The sequence below is a fragment of the Antennarius striatus genome, chromosome 1 (assembly GCF_040054535.1).
Source record: "Antennarius striatus isolate MH-2024 chromosome 1, ASM4005453v1, whole genome shotgun sequence".
Classification (NCBI taxonomy): domain Eukaryota; kingdom Metazoa; phylum Chordata; class Actinopteri; order Lophiiformes; family Antennariidae; genus Antennarius; species Antennarius striatus.
In genome coordinates this window covers 26,786,241-26,801,172 of record NC_090776.1, presented here as the reverse complement: position 1 = coordinate 26,801,172, position 14,932 = coordinate 26,786,241, and the positions used below count along the sequence as shown (strand labels likewise).

General features: G+C 39.1%; 1 protein-coding gene across 6 annotated transcripts in view; it reads right to left on the bottom strand.

Annotated features, from left to right (window-relative positions):
• Positions 1-14,932, bottom strand: part of fto (FTO alpha-ketoglutarate dependent dioxygenase) — a 129,912-nt gene that overhangs the window by 68,155 nt on the left and 46,825 nt on the right. The window lies entirely within an intron of this gene.

Below are 14,932 nucleotides of genomic sequence, written 5' to 3'. Positions count from 1 at the left end.
TGTGGAGGCATCACCCATCGTATTGACATATTGTTTGAATTAGTTAGCTTTTTGAATAAGTTGTTGATGTGGATGTCTGAGCGCTTTTCTTAGATTAAGTATTTGAACATTTTTTGTAGCGTCAGTCAGTATCCTCTGCCACTTAGCCACTGACTGCATCCAATATACCTTGCCAGCATGTTATTGAGTTGAGATATACGAGATCTCAGGTCATGAGATTTATTTAATACCTTACCAGCAGCCACCATTAAGTCTTTTTGCAAGATTGCATGCTATTTAAAACGGAAATGCGTAAATATTTAAGTATTTCCTTGGAAACTCAAGTCTATCTTGGATTTCCAAAGCCCCATTTGTGATGTGTGACGTGTCACAAATTTTTAAATGACATGGATTCCTTTGTCCCCCGCTGCCTCCTTGAGTAAGACAAAACAAATATTGGTACTAACGGATCTCTTGAATATCGAATTGAATGTAATCAAGTAAAAAGAGTGGGTGAAGCAAACACCCGATTCCTGAGCGTCTTTGCACAGTTTAGAAATAACACTGAGCAAAGAGTCTATTATATTGTGAGAGTCAGTATGACTCAGTAAGAGTCAAAATGACAAGAACAAGAGGAAAAACGGAGGATCCTCTAAACCAGATGGTCTCTTCTATGAAAAATTTAAAGAGTGAGTTAAAGAGGGACTTTGACAAGTTAAAGAGTGACTTTGAGAATTGTTGTCTTAGAACAGGGACAACAAAGAATGAATGATTTGGAACAAAACGTTCGTATGAATGATGTTATCATCACTGGCATCAAAATCAAGCTGAAGAATTACGCACATGCTGTGGCCAGGGGAGATGGAACTGAGCACAGCGCTGACATCAAGACTGTGGAACAACAAGTGAGTTCTCAACTGTCATCTGGCAATTCGGACCAGATTGAGACATGTTATCCACTACCATCTGGAGGTAGGAGACCACCTGCAGTGCTGATAAAATTCCATAATCATAAAAACAAAATTGCTCTTCTGAAACAAGGCTTCAAACTGAAACATGAATGAGAATCTCACTAAAAAGAATGCTGATATCGCTAAAAAAGCTCGACAACTGAAGAAGAATTGGTTGATCGACAACACCTGGACAAACAACTGCAGGATCTTTATCAAAACAGGTACTTTCTACAGAGTAGATGGAAACAATGGTGATCAGGAGTGAAGAGGAGTTGGGGAAATACGAGCAATAATGATGGACAAGAGTTGTTACTACACCAAAAATCTGGACAACAGAATAACTTCAATAGTGGGAGCTCTCCACAAATTTAGGACACATCAAGTATTAAAAGGAACAGTTGAAAAACCATTCAACATCATCAATGTCAGAAACATGGATTAATGAACAAAAACCATGGATTTCTGCTTTGAGGCATAACATCAAATTTGAGACTTTAAAGAGCATGTTGATATCTTTTGACTGTATAATAGCATGTGTAACTGTTAAAATGTCTGTAACAAACTGGTTAATTCTTGGATAAACACTGTCTGTCTGGTGAAAGAGGTCAACATGATCATGATATTCTTGTGAAGAACACTGGCAAGGTAAACTTCTTGTTTTGACTATCTATGATGTTAACAAACCTTTCTGTTCCTAGGAAGAATGTAAACATGGTCATGCTCTAGGTTATATATGGGACAAAGACTAATATCTGGAAGGGGATAAGAGTAAGAATGTCTGTCAAAATTCAATTGATTAACTGGCTGAAAACATTTAATGTCTGAGTTGTTGACAACATATTGTAATGAGAGAGATGTTTGTTGATTTTGGGGGACAGGAATTTCACAAGCCTGTTGACTTCTACCCATCACCCCTTTTTTTTTCAGATGTTGTTGCTGATGTTGTAAATGTGATGAAGGTGTGAAGTTTGTTATATTATTAACATGTCCGAAAAAAAAAACCACGAAATAAATAAATAAATAAATAACTAAATATCATCCCTAGGATGAAGACATACAGTAAGTCTAGTATAAAGTCAGTTTCACATCAGAGGATGGGCAAATTACATCCAAAATTAGAGTGTGAGTCAATTAATCACGTCCTGCACAGCGCAGTGTAATGTCTGAGTATCCCCCTGTTGAACATGAATTACAGGCTGGCTTAAAGTGTGACGTGGCACATCAGTACTAATCTGAGACATCCTGGCAAACCTTCGCCTCCAAGTCCTCCACAGCTTCTAAGCTGGTTGAGAGGGAGTCAAATGAAAAAGGATCTGGCAGTCCAAATTAAATGCGGTGCTGTCAGCTACACTAAAATCCCCTTTTCTCCCTCTTCTTCTCTACCCTTCACAGACTCACCCCCTCTCTGAATATCTTTAAATGTCTCCGCCCTTTCTCTTCTAGCCTCTGAGAAGTGATGGATCTGTAACTCTGACTGACTCTGACGCCTTGTTAAGAACAGTCTCTTCCTGTCACATCCACCAGTAAAGCATGTTCATTTCTCCCCATTAACAGTCACTTGCCTTCCCAGTCATCCAACCATCTTTTCAAAAAACCTACAATGTAAAGGAACCTTCATTTCTTCTTTGCCTCAATTCTAACCCCTTTTTCTGAAAACTGACCCCTCTGTCTTACTTGACGTAAAGATAACTTTGATTGTCTGTGTGTTTTTCTAAAGGACAGGAGTGTGACTTTCAAATAGAATACTATGCTTACATCCCAATCACCACATGGGACAGGTGTCAAAACAAATGGCAGTGTGTGACTGATTACTCTTGACTCTAAGGAGACACGAAATATTGTGGTGGCCATGAGGAAGCAGGGCAGACTGTATTCACTATGGAAACTGTACCTTTTGGTTTGGATCAAACCTGTCTTCATGGAATGAATGTAATCTGAGAAAAAGACAGGAAGAGCATTCAGACTGTTTTACCATCTCAGCTACTTGACATGCTGCCATGCACGGTGTGAAGAACAGTGTATCAGTCATTCACAGTGTTAAATTGGAAGTATTTGAAACTGAAAATGTTCAGAGTGTACACCTGCTTGAGACCACGAATGGCAATGGTCTACTCTTCTGTGATACGCAAATCTGTAAGCACAACAACCGTATACATGGATTATGTATCTTCAATTAAACTAATTATTTTCTTAATCACATTGGTGTGTCTTTGACATTAGAGTATTAATATTTGGGCCCTCGATGTGTGTACCATAAACAAGCATAGAGGTCAGAAGACATATCACCAAGAAAGTAAAATGACATTATTTTCTTGGTTGGGGTGTGGCAAACAATTCAGTAACCCTCAATCAGTCTTAAATGTCAAAACATTTTGTATGACTTTGATGGCTCATGCATGCATGCAACTAAATGCATCAACATCATTGAAATGGACCCTATCATCTTCTAACCTACTAGTCTACTCAGCTCTCCCATCATACACATTAATTTTGCTACACATTTGTCTTGTGTGTATGTGACGCACTTTAATTGTGTTGTTTCTCCTCTAATTTTTGTGTGCCTTTAGTGTGCCTCCAATAATGCGAAGGGATTTTATCAGTAATCTTTCCAAAATATGGATGTGTTTACATGCCAGAGAGAGAGAGAGGGAATGAGAGAGAGAGAGAGTGTGTGTGTGTGTGTGTGTGTGTGTGTGTGTGTGTGTGTGTGTGTGTGTGTGTGTGTGTGTGTGTGTGTGTGTGTGTGTGTGTGTGTGTATGTGTCTAGTATCTTGTGTTTAAAGGACACAGTGCAAAGACAGGCCTTAATGTATAGCCACAGGCTGATCCCCAGGCCATTTATTTACTGAGCCAGGCCTCAGTCAGTCAGTCATGGCAAAAGACCACAGCCCTTTATCTTTGGGCGTGTGTTAGCACTAATCAGCCCCTCTTTCCCCCTTTTTGCCCCTTGATGACAGTAGCTGTCCTCAGCCTCCATCTCTGTGAGGCTGATGCTGACCACAGATGTCCTCCTGACCCAAGTCACATCCTTAGGTGAACAAGAGGACAAGGAGGTCCTAGGTATATTCATCCCTGGCTCCCAGATCCCAAATTCAAGCCTATTTAACCATAGATAAGCATAAACATTTACGACCCTGTGCAAAAGTAAAGTGGGTAAACAATCATGCAGCCACACAGAGGTGATATTTTGGTTGCTGGAAAGCTGGAGTGATGATAGCATTCCAAGAGAAGGCTGGCTGGAGGGCAGCCTGGGGCAGCTCACTAACACCTCAAGCAAGGACTGAACCTTAACACCAACAAGCATCTGTCGATTCCATCACATAACAACTTGCTACTCATTCAACACAGAATAATAGAACGGGGAATTGTTTGTTGCTGCACACAGTGAAATGTGGTGTACATATCGTCTTAATTCCTACAGAAGTTCCGTTGTGGACCATGTAATAGCAAAAAATGCACACACACACACACACACACACACACACACACACACACACACACACACACACACACACACACACACACACACACACAAAAGGTTAAAAAAGGATCCATGCAGAACTGAAGGTTTACACTCCATAAAACTCCTCTACTAGCTGACCATTAGAGTTTCTGTGAAACTGTTAACACCCCATGAAATTCCTTAGCTGCCTTTAGACCAGCACTTTCAGGGGACCCTAAGCGATTCGAAGCTCACTAACACATTTTAATATACTGTTGGAAAAATATTTGGTCTTCTTGCCAACATAAACAAAAAAATTACTCCTTTTTTACCCTTTTAATACACATGGAAGATTTCTAGACCAGAGCAAACTATCCAAAAGATGAGTGTCTGTCTAGAAAAGTAGATTACATAGAAATCCATAAATGCTTCTGATTCTCATTCTGATGATCACCCAGTCTTGAATGCACCTGTGTGTGTCACAAACTGCCAGACTCACCTTCACTAGTTCGTCAATAGACCAGGACTCACCATTAACCTTATGTTTGCCAATAGGTCTGCGTGCTTATAAAATTTGCACATGGTCACACAAAGGTGCACGAGGCCTTAAATGATAATCCAGCATACTGCGTGTGGCCGTTGAGCAATGACTGCTATCTGTCAGTCAGAGTGATAGCATGTAGGTTGCAAAAAAATTATAAAATCCTTATCGCAATGACATTTAATTTTTTAGCTTTAGGTCAGTTAGGCAAATGTTGTCAAATCATGTATAGACATCACCATCTCCTTCTCCCACCTAATACAAGAAATAAATATTACAAGAGGTACAAAAAAGGCATCCTGCACCTTCTTTGAGGTAAAGCTGAGCTTCTGCTCATTGAAATAAACAACTGCGATCTGCCAGGACCAGTTTAAGTCTGGACAAGAGATCTGTGTGTGCAGGCTCCTGGCTGCTGCCAAATTACGTTGCTCTTGGGGGAACTCTGGAAAAATTATATTAGCCCAGGAAGAAATACATCCAGACCGATTTCACTTTTCTGTGACATCACATTGGTAATAAAAAAAGAGAATGGCAGAGAGAGAAGGCATGCTTTTTTGAGTATGTGTGTGTGTGCATGCGCGAATGTGTGTGTGAATGGTGCCATACACAGGCATAAAAAATTTTACTGCCCTCTGTCTACTGTCACCAAATTACAGGTGATTCAAAATTGAAGTATATCTGAAATTAAATTTGTTCATTTTCCATTATGCAAGATTAGATAACTTGTGTGTGTGTGTGTGTGTGTGTGTGTGTGTGTGTGTGTGTGTGTGTGTGTGTGTGTGTGTGTGTGTGTGTGTGTGTGTGTGTGTTGGGGAAGTAAGAATGGTGCCAATTTTGCTAGACAGGGTTTTCACCCAGAATTTGGAGCACCAACGTATGTCGAGATACAAGCTGTCGCATATTTCAGATATGAGCTGTCCACGTTTTTGTTTGACATACAAGCAAAATCTGAGATACGAGCCTTGCTTCGGGACACCACCACTAATTGCCAGATATCAGCTGAGACTGGATCTCATTCTTTCCCACGTGTTGGTGTATGGATTCAAAATAAACAAAAACTGGATCTAGTTCTCTTTCACATAGTAAAGACATACCTCGTGTGTGCTCCTGACGTTCACATTTCTTTTCACACTTTATCGTTGTTTACCTAACTTACATATAATTACAGTGCTCAGGCACAGGCAAAGTATGCATGTGTTTTGGTTCATTAAAAAATGTTTTTTTAAACAATTTAGAGTAGTTCAGGGATTTTTCACAAGGCTGGAGTGGATTGAAATGATTTTATTTATTTAAAATGGGAAAATGTTCTTTGACTTGAGTTGTTTGACAGCTCAGTGACTCATATCTTGAGGTACTACTGTAATTGATATCAAAGAGGAAACAATAGAGGTTTCTTGAGAATAATTTTTTATAAAACTTATAAAACCTGAACAGTTTCTTTAAATATATATGTGTACGTGTCCTTTGAATTATTTGTGTAAGTTAGTGGAGTTGCGGAACGGTGGAGCAGTGAGTAGCGCTTCTGCCGCACAGCAAGAGGGTACCAGGTTTGAGTTCCAGCTTGCTTGTCCTCCCCGTGTATGAGTGGATTCTCTCTGGGTTCTCCGACTTCCTCCCACAGCCATAATCATGCGCTTCAGGTTAATTGGCCGGTCCCAAATTGACTGTAGGTGTGAGTGTGTGTGTACAAGGTTGTCTATGTCTCTGTGTGGCTCTGTGGTGCACTGGCGTCGCGTCCGGAGTTTCCCCCGCCTCACGCCCTAAGCCAGCTGAGATAGCGGATAAAGCGGTGAAAGAAAATGTATGGAGTTAGTGGAGTCCTTGCAACTTGTAATAAACTTAACAGCTGACTTCCTGGGGACTTTTTAAAATTGTGTTTGTTGCAATACTTTTTTGCAGTGACTCAAAATACATCCTTTTAATCATGAAAAAAATAATAAAGTTTTCTCCATGGGGAGTTGTTCTGGGTTTGTTCATCAAGGAGGAGACCGCAGGGAAGACCCAGAACAGAGATGGAGAGACAACTTCTCTTGTTTCCCTTAGGAATGCCTTCCAGAAGAGCTGTTCGAAGTGGTTATGGAGTTTCTGGGCTTGCCCCCACAACCCAGATCCAGAAGAGCAGAAGAAGACAATGGTGCAGATGAAAGATGAAAAATTGGCATAGTGTGATATTTCTCGGATGCGTTCAGTGTCGTTTGTGTTAAACGGACACCACAGGACAACACAATTCAACCCACAAGTCAATTATTACAGTGCTTATGACATTTACTTTCTGTTTGAGGATTCAGATCTTTTTGACTGTTACTCTAGCGCTCAAATTATATTAGAACAAAACTGGTTACTTAGATCCCAATAACTGCCAGTGATAGCAGATAGCAACTAAAAAGGTATCTGAGTAAATTTGAATATTAAAAGGTGAAGGGAATATAACATGCAAAATTAAGAGACCATTACCCAACAATACAAGATATATAGATAGAGATAAATGATTCAATAATTCAGAATTTGGGATTATATTAGATTTTACGCTCAGATGTATATGCTTAGATTTGTGTGTTTGTCTCTCACTCTGTGAGTTTGTGCATCTCAGGGGTGATAGAAAACTTTATGCCAGCTTGACCTCTTAAGGTCACGGGTACCATCAATTATGTCAACGGGTAAAATGTGTTTTCCTACACACAGCAGATTATATGGAGTGTAAAACATTAGAAAAATGTGTCTGAAACAGCAGAATAACATGTTTGAAATAACAAAGGGTTGGGGGAATAGAGACACTCTCAAAAAGGGAAGACCCCTGACAAGTGATGTCGTTTGAAGGCATTGTAACACACTCAAGTGGGCAGGGATGCTTTCAATAGCCCTAACGGCAGTTCATCTCCTAGGATGAATGCAAGTTGGATGGAAAGACATGTGCTTTCCACAGGGTCAAATGAAGCAGAACCCACAGGTCTTTGTGGTGTCCCCTTTTGGTGGTGAGAAGAAAAGACAAATCTGTTGTTGGGTTGTTATCCAATGGACCCACAAATATCACATAAAACTGGCCTTTTTCTTGCAAGACTTCTGTCTCAGGCTCATGGCAAGAGTGTGGTCACAGTTGGCTTAATGGCTAAACCACATGGTCTTTGTCTTAATGAGGTCTTCACCAAGCTGGGACAGGACACACAAACATATACACTTGTGCAAAACTCTGAGTGGCCTGGCAAAAATGCATCATCCATCCATCACAAGAAAGCTCTGAGAGACGCTTTGACTAATTCAAGACAATGAAGACAGAGCTGGACAGAGATGTTTGCGATGAGCGTGACACTCAAGCACCTTCTGTTATGTTAAAACCCCCTTACTCTCTTTCACTATATGAAAGCTGAGTCCAGATTGTAGCTAGATAGCAGATTGTGATCAGCACATCACTCTCTTGCCAGTAAAAAGCTTTTTGCTGACTGGGGCCAAAGCCAGCCTTTCTTACCCTGAAGTTACAGTGCAACACACACTGCATCATGTCTTTGAAAATACTAAACCAATAAAAAAGGTTTCCATCCATCTTGACATGCCTGCAAAGAAGAATTTTATTTTTGAGGGGTAATATGCCTGAAGGGACTGGAGTGCACCGTTATAAAGTTCTGACTGACTATCGTCTAAAATGTGGTGATTCCTGAATCTTTGAATCTCTCAGAGAGCCATTGAGCTGTGGTTGCAAAAACCAATCAGGTCCTCTTATTTGACTAGTCTGACATGAAATATGAATGATTCATTGAGGTGGAGTGATAAAGGATTACTATAGCTGCAAAGATTAGGAACTCCACAACTGCAGGAAACTTAAAATACTTTTTGTCAAAGGGTCATGGACAAAACTGGGTTATATGAAAAAAACTTGCTGCATGATTTGAAAAGCATTTTACGACAATGAGAGGGTTTTTTATATTGTCTTGGAGTCCTACTATAATAACTATTTGTGGGATTCTTTTAAAAATACGAATTCGGTCTGATGGATTATGCTTCCTTAAATCATTGAAAGCACTATACAATATATGAAAGAAAGGAAAAAAAAACAGGTGTGTTTAATCTGCTGCTTCCATAACATTGCAGTAATTAGACATGGAGGCTTGTTGCCTGTAACAATTCCCCTCAAACTGTAAGGCTATACAGTCATAAACAATGAGCACACCGTGAAGCAGTTCCATCTAACTGGATTATAGACTTACATTATGCTCTGCGCTTCAGTGTAGTAAAATGGGTTCTTAAAATAAGTTTGTAAATTTAATTTTGTATGTTTGGAAATAAAACCTTTAAATAAATTCCACCATGAAGTATGTTGGAATAATCTAATTATTAAATGGAATTAAAATTTATTACAATGCACTTTGGATTGAATTACATCATGTATATAATTATTTTATCAATCAAACACCTACAATAAATTAATTATAAGGCACTTCCGGATCTCAATGGGAGCGGACGTCTTTCTTCTGTCTTCTGTTGTCGCTATCTCTCTAACTCGCACTCATACTGACTCTCACTGATTCTCTGCAAAATGACAAGAGGAAGAGGAAAATCGGAGGATACTCTAAAACAGATGGTCTCTTCTATGAAGAGAGAGTTAAAGAACGACTTTGATAAGTTAAGGATTGACTTTGATAAAAAGTTGGAGGAAAAGCTAAAACCGGTGCTAGACGCCATGGAAGAAATGAAGGACGAAATGAAGAAAATGCGGAAAGACATAGAGGAAAAAGACCGAAAAATCGTTGTCTTAGAACAGAGACAACAAAGAATGGATGATTTGGAACAAAACCTTTGTGTGAATGATGTTATCATCATTGGCAACAAAATCAAGCCGAGGAATTACGCAGATGCTGTGGCCAGGGGAGATGGAACTGAGCACAGCGCTGACATCAAGACTGTGGAACAACAAGTGAGTTCTCAACTGTCATCTGGCAATTCGGACCAGATTGAGACATGTTATCCACTACCATCTGGAGGTAGGAGACCACCTGCAGTGCTGATAAAATTCCAGAACCGTAAACACAAAATTGATCTTCTTAAACAAGGCTTCAAACTGAACGGAAAAGATGTGTACATTAATGAGAATCTCACTAAAAAGAATGCTGATATCGCTAAAAAAGCTTGACAGCTGAAGAAGAATGGGTTGATTGACAACACCTGGACAAACAACTGCAGGATCTTCAACAAAAACAGGAACTTTCTACGGAGCAGATGAAAATAATGGTGATCAGGAGTGCAGAGGAGTTGGTGAAATACGAGCAAGGACGGACAAGAGTCTTTACTACACCAAAAATCAGTACAACAGAATCACTTAAATAGTGGGAGATCGACACAAATTTTAGACACGTCAAGTTGAAAAACCATTCAACATCATCGATGTCAGAAACATGCAATAATGAACAAAAAACATGGATTTCTGCTTGGAGGGATAATATTAAGTTTGAGACTTTAAAGAGCATCTCCTCACCTATATATTAGAATGAGGTCACTTGAAAACCTCATGGTGTCATGTTTTAAGTCCACCCACTACCACCCAACCAATCACGGAGCATCGGCCAGCGAGACTTTTTGTTGCAGTTATGCCTTTTGTCCGCACGACAACGAAGATACCCAGGATGAAAACACTGGCCACAGTGAAGGTTTTTGAAAATGGCAGTTCGGCGTTGTCATGTGGAAGCTGTAACCAAAACTTTTTCTAACTGGGGGGGCTCTAGGTTATATCTGGGACAAAGACTAATATCTGGAAGTGGATGAGAGTATGAATGTCTGTCAAAATTCAATGAATGAACTGGTTGAAAACATTGAGTTGCTGACAACATTGTAGAAGAGAGAGATGTTTGTTGATTCTGGGGGCCGGGATTTCACAAGACTAGTGGCTTCTACCCGTCAGCCATTTTTTTGAGGATGTTGTTGTCGATGTTGTAAATGTGATGAAGGTGTGAAGTTTGTTATATTAACATATCCGAAAAAAATACACTAAATAAATACAAATGGAAAAAAAAGGAAAATTTAAATATTGATACTGAAAAGTTTAAACTGTTTTTTATTGCAACTTTATGGGTCTCTTTTAATGTATAGAATTAATTTCATGCTAACACGGTTGCTACCAGTTACAATTAATATCTGGCTGTCTCTAATCGCTATCATTATCATAACAGAAAAGTGGTTACGTTAGAGTTACTCAACTGTTTCTAAATGCACTTGATTTTCTACACATTTCCACAGCAGCCTATATTTTCTACCACACTAAGACGGCTATGTGTGATTGCTCCCCACCTAGGGAGGCTGATGAGAGCAGCTAAAGGGTGTTTATGAGACTGTTAGCGAGGAAAGGATGCCGCCCTGCAGCTCTCGACCAAATAAAAGAGCCATTTATTACATCCAACATGACCCTCTCATTACACACAAATAGGAATTAATGAGCACTATATCGGGTACTCCCAGCGGAGCAAGGCGGGGCCCGCTAAAGGACTAGCGTTAATTACATTGTCCTACATCTCACCCATTTAACACCACCCATCAGATCATTCCATCTACAAGGGAAGGATAGGAGTTTGGAAGAGATTCACTATTTACACGAATGGCCGCTCTTGGTTTCACAAGTGTGGCAAAGTCATATCCTGTAACCTGTACACACATACTGTATGCTGGATTTTACTTGACTTGAGTCAAAATTCAAACAATTTCTTTTGGCTGCACTTGTACTTTCAATTAAAATAACAGACAAGAAGAAGAACAACAACAACAAGAAAAAGAAAAAGAAGAAATAATAGAGTTTAATATAGTACTGTAACTTTTCTGGTCATTATGGACCCAACCCTCCAACCCTCTGAATTGAATGAAAATGATTTCTATTTCTTTTACTAAAATTAGTGTCATCAGTTCAGCAACCCAAGAGTAAAATATAGTGTCCTCCTCTGTTCTTGTTATGTTATGGTGATGAATCATGCCCAAGCACATTTGCAGAACATTTTGATGTCACACTTAAATTGTGTTTGACAAGTTGGATATGAACTGTCCCCATCATTTTTTTTCCCAGGCATCTGTTTGAAATTCTAATTAGTATAAGAATTTCTGCAATCTTTTGTGAGATACCGGTAGCCTTCACAGAGCCCATTCAACAGCAAAATCAGTTCATTCTTGAGCAAAATGTGTCAAATTTGAAGAAGGTAATCCTAGTTTATTATGTACATCTTGCTTATCAAGGCCAAAGACAGGGTGAGGGAGACAAAGTGGAGAGGTGACTATGGATGGTTTTGGAGGGAAATTTAAATAAATACAGACAGAGATATGTATGTGAAGAAGTGAGTAAATAACAGAGTAAACTAATAAATGCAAGGGTTGAGGAAGCTGCTCAGTGAATAAGGCAGATCAGTTTCTGTAAAGTGCTAATTTATTTTCTAAGAAGATGAGACAAGAAGGAAAAGCCTGCTGATTCAGTAAAAGCGCTTTCAATAACACAATTAATAGACAAACAAAAATTATCCAAACCTCTGTAAATGAAATACCCCACCTGCATTGCCACAGAAAAATATGATGGGCTCATTTTCTTTTCCGAAGGGAAGTGGATTCAAATGATGGCACCGATTCACTTGTGATTTCCACAATGTGACAGATAGTGGAAAAAACATCTCCAAATGCGCTCCAAACCCAGTCATCCATAATCCAAAAAAAGGTTTGCTAGGCTCAGTCGGTTGATAGATAAGATAAGATAAGATAACCCTTTATTGTCCCACAGTGGGGAAATTTGTGAATGACATTCAGGTACATTCTGTAATTGTGAAATACACAGAGCTCAGGAATTATTTTACTCACGGTAAATAAAAAAAACGTGCTCACAAGGAATGCTCACTGAGGAAAATGTTAATACCAAATTTTATTCACTACAAGCATACAACAGAAAATAGAGCATGACCAATTCACAATGAAGCAAAACGGTAGTCAGTAAGATGCATCTCTTCATCAAGGCTGATTAATCCTACTGTACATGTCTGTTTTGCTTTGCTCAATCACCGCCTACCCATCAGTTATGGAAATTGGTTTGGTACCTTCTGATTTTATAAAAATATCACAATATTAAGGAAAGTTGTTTTTTTTAAATACCTGGATCTACCCCTTTATGCAGAGCTACACCAAAATTGAATGAAACCTTTTCTGGCCCATATCTCATCCTTCAAGTTTGTAAAATCCATCAAGTAGTTTCTCCACATTTCTGCTGACGGACAAAAAAAAAAAGCCAAACAAAAGACAGTGATGAAAACTTCTCTGTGATGGTAACAATGATTCACAATTATGAACACAAATCTGAGACACACACAGTTGAATAAGAAACTTTTTGTAATGTGTAACATCTGACCTACAACTGAATATTGTAGTGATGTTATACAGCTTTCAAACTGTTCGCAGAAGAGCTTTTACCACAGTTTCATTTATTCTTTCCTTAACAGACATCTGGATACACACAACTACACTAACACTAACCTTAACACACGTGGATGTGTGTGTGTGTGTGTGTGTGTGTGTGTGTGTGTGTGTGTGTGTGTGTGTGTGTGTGTGTGTGTGTGTGTGTGTTTGTTAGTTTGTGCATCTTACTGCTTTCCCCTCTCTATCTGAGTTTGTGTATTTGAGGTGCCAGCAAAGAAGTGACAGGGTTAATTCTGTTCATATCTATTTTTTCCACCGCTTCAGCTTACTGCAATGTTGCACTGAGATTCTGTCATAGACAAACCTCTGTGGGATCCATTCACTACAAGTGTACATCTTTCTGTACAAAGCTGCGGGCTGCATTGGCTCCAGGTAACATAAACGCTCCCTTCAAGCCACCGCGTATCTGCCCATGAAAATTCTCTAAAGGGTTTAAGCATTTACGCAGAACACTATCAGGCACCGCTGAAAATTCAGCTTACCCTGTTGAATAGGGACTTCAAAGAGAATGGCAAATACCTTTGCACCGCTACATTTTCCTCTTTCTCTCCCTGCCTTTCCCTCTCTCTCTATCCCTGCTTCTTTCATTTCTATATTTCCAAACAGCATTGTTGCATGATGTAAAATGTATTATCAGCCCTATATTTCCTCTTTAAATGAATAATAACAATAATCTTTGACTAATTTTCTTCTGTGCAAATGCATCTAAATAGGGAAAAGCAAGCATGTTAATACAGAGCCAACGGTAATCGAGGCCTTGAAATAATGAACGCGTGGATTAGGCCTCTATGTCATGCGATAAGAAAAAACAGGAGCTACTATCCAGGTAACAGCAAATATTGACTGTCAATGAGGGATAAACTGTGCAGCTCCACATTCACTGCTTTCATTCAGGTTGCACACACACACACACACACACACACTCATGTATAAGGACATGGGGATGCAGATACATATAAACCGCACACTCACACGTACAAATATCCACATACACACATTGAACTCAGGCCAAAAAAACAACAAAGAATTGGAATATAATAAATGTATAAGCCTATTTGCACAGTATACAGTTTGAAATGCAAAACAATGTGATGTATAAATGCACTGTGATTTAATGTAAGGGATAATAAATGGCTTCATAATGAGCAATATAAATGGTCTTTAAACAGTTTACTACTTAGTTCACACTTATAATTAATCTGGGTTGCATGTGTGCATATAAAGTGGGTGTAAAACTCTAAATACAATGCAAGAAAAACGGTGACTGAAAGAGAAAAATTACTGCTGGTAAATATCTGCAACAAGATTCCGCTGTGGCCCCTAGCTTTTCGAAATATGCTGCTTTTCCCACAGCTCAACCAGCATGGAAAGCCCGCCAACTAATACATTATAAAAAATTGCTTTCTGAAATAATTTACTGTGAAACACACAACAGAAACCATAACATTTATAATGTTTTACAAAACCATCAAATAAGTCGAAGGGGATTAATTGCCCCAGCCCAACCTTAAAATAATTATTGTGAGCGGTGCAACTCTAAACTCCAATGAAATTGATACACTTTGATAATTACATTCTTGGCACTGACCCGCTGAA